Genomic DNA, 2614 nt, shown 5'->3' on the forward strand with positions numbered 1-2614 from the left:
TTAAACGAAGAGGGGAAAAAACTTAGAAGAATGTCAAGCAGTGCCAAAAATGTGTCCCTTTAGTTTTGAGTTATAGAATTAAAATTACTTCAGAGACTAGAAGTATATTTTTCTTCCTTCCTTCCACAAATGAAACCACATCAGAGCATGTTGTGCAATTCTACCAAATATGTACATACTTGTTAAGAATACTCTATTTTATTTACTTCAATTTTTAAGAAATTTGTAAAGTCTTGTGTAGCAAATTATAAATCATTAAAATGAGAAAAATTACCCAGTTCCCTTTTCTTGAGTAAGTCTTCCTCTGAAAAATGTAACAAGTCCACTGTAGATGGATCATATGACAATCATGAAATATCTAAGTTCACCTCTTGCTAATTAAAATCATATGTATCTGAAATTTTATTTCAACTTGAATCAGAATAATAGACCAGGAAAAAAACTGTCCCTTCATGTAAACTCAATTAAATGCATTATTCAGGGCAGATCATAGGATTTGAAATTGTTTTGTTTTAGTTTCCTCAATTTCTAAAACAAAATGGAATATTAAATAAATTATCTCCACAGTACTCTGATCTTCAGTTCTTTCTTTTTATGACTTTATGAACTGTCTTCCTCTTTACTGCTAACCACCTTGTATCAATGGCTCTGCCTAACAATACTTCTACCAAATAAAGAACAAATAAAATGGAAAAAAGAAAAAAAAAAGTTTATTGATTGATAGTTGTCAGTGCCAAGATTCAAAGCACAAGAGACTTTTTGCAGTTGGAGGCTGGCTCGCGAGCTTGTAGCCTGGGGTGTGGGATCTGGTGTATCTCTCTCTGTCCCCTCACTCCCTGACCCACTCCTTCTCTGTCCTCTCACAGCCAGCCCCATGGAGTAGGGATGGCGGAGCAAGGCCTGGAGACCATCTCCGACAGCAGTGGTGGCCTTGCCAGCCAAGGTGAAGGCACAGCTAGTTGAGCTGGAGCTGAAGCTGTCCAAGGTGGATTATGGAAGATTCCCACAAAAGTGTCAGTTCAGAGTGACTCTTTCCAACAATGAGATGACTGATGCTATTTGCAATGATCTTGTGATGAAGACAGCCATCTACTCCCAGAGAGAAGACTGTAGGAACTGAGTGTGGATCACAACAGAGTATTCTCACTCTTTTTGTTGTTGTTCCTTGCATTTTGTTTTCTTATTGATTTGCTTTCTTTTTTTTATCTGATTTCCCTTGTGCATCAAAAGAATTGTATAAATGTTTACACATATTGGATTTAACATATTTTAACATGTATAACATATATTGGATTGCTTGTCATCTGGGGAACAGGGTGGGAGAAGGAAGAGAAAATCTGAAACACAAGGCTCTGAAAGAGTCAATGTTGTCAAATTATCCATGCATATGTTTTGAAAATAAAAAGCTTTTTTAAAAAAATGTCAGTTTAGTGACAGCATCACAACTAGGCACAACAGTACAGGATGCTCATATCTCTCTCACTGCTCAACAGATGTCACTAAGAGGAGTTGTATCAATGACAGTTGTACATCTTTTTGGAGAACGGGTACAGAATCAAGGGGTTATCCAGACTGCTCAATCAACTTCAGTAATCTACCTCCCACTCCTGCAAGTACAGACAGTAGAGGTATCATCCTGGTCAGATAGTGAGGATTCTTAGGATTCATCTGATAGCATAGGCTCTTTCCAGAAAATTTGGGTGATTCTGGCATGGTATCAATCTTGTAAAAAAAAATATTGAACCATTTTTCTTCAGAAGACACCAGAAATAGGAAAGGAGATGGAGAAAACAGTGGAGTTTCAACAGTTACATCTATGTCTGTCCCAACTCCTATCTACTAGACCAGCACTGACCAATACATTGCTATTGCCCCAAATGGAACATTACAGCTGGCTAATCCAAGCATAGATTCAGTATAGGGGCTGCAGGGATTAACAATGGCAAATGCAGGCAATAATCAACAAGGAATAACAATTCTTCAATATGCACAGACATCTGATGTACAGCAGATATTTGTCCCTAGCAGCCAAGTGGCTGTACAGATTGCATCAGGAGATATGCACACTTATCAGATTTGTGCCACACCAGGAAATAAATATTAATCTTTCACAGACAGTAGTGATGACATCTCCAGTCACTCTAATATCTCAGACAACTAAAACAGATGATCATAGTTAAAGAGAAAAGTAAGATCAATGAAAAATAGAGAAGTTGCTCAAGAATGCTGTAGAAAGAAAAAAAGAATATGTTAAGTGTCTGGAAAGACCAGTTGCAGTTTTGGAAAATCAAAATAAAACTTTAATAGGAGAATTAAAAAACTTTAAAAGATCTCTATTCCCATAAAAATGTCTAAGAAAAGATACATTTTCTGGACTTACAAAAAATTAATTGATTTTTAATGGAATTTTTAAAACTAAAAGGCCAAAATGAAACTTTTAAAACTGGAGTTGCAGAATAAAGACTAAAGATTTTATTTACAAGATGCTGGTGATAGTACCTAATGAAAATACAAGGACTTTAAGCAAGCTCCTTGCACAACTGGAACCTCAATCGGAACTAACATTAACAGTTGTACCAGAATATGAATTTTGACAATTTCCCAGGTAGTAGTC

At 36.2% G+C, this 2614-nt stretch overlaps 1 pseudogene; it reads left to right on the forward strand.

The window, feature by feature from the left end:
- The first annotated feature begins 1856 nt into the window (after nucleotides 1-1856).
- On the forward strand, nucleotides 1857-2355 carry LOC141541432 (cyclic AMP-dependent transcription factor ATF-1 pseudogene; annotated as a pseudogene).
- The last annotated feature ends 259 nt before the right edge of the window (nucleotides 2356-2614 follow it).

The sequence above is a fragment of the Sminthopsis crassicaudata genome, chromosome 4 (genome assembly GCF_048593235.1).
Source record: "Sminthopsis crassicaudata isolate SCR6 chromosome 4, ASM4859323v1, whole genome shotgun sequence".
NCBI lineage: Eukaryota > Metazoa > Chordata > Mammalia > Dasyuromorphia > Dasyuridae > Sminthopsis > Sminthopsis crassicaudata.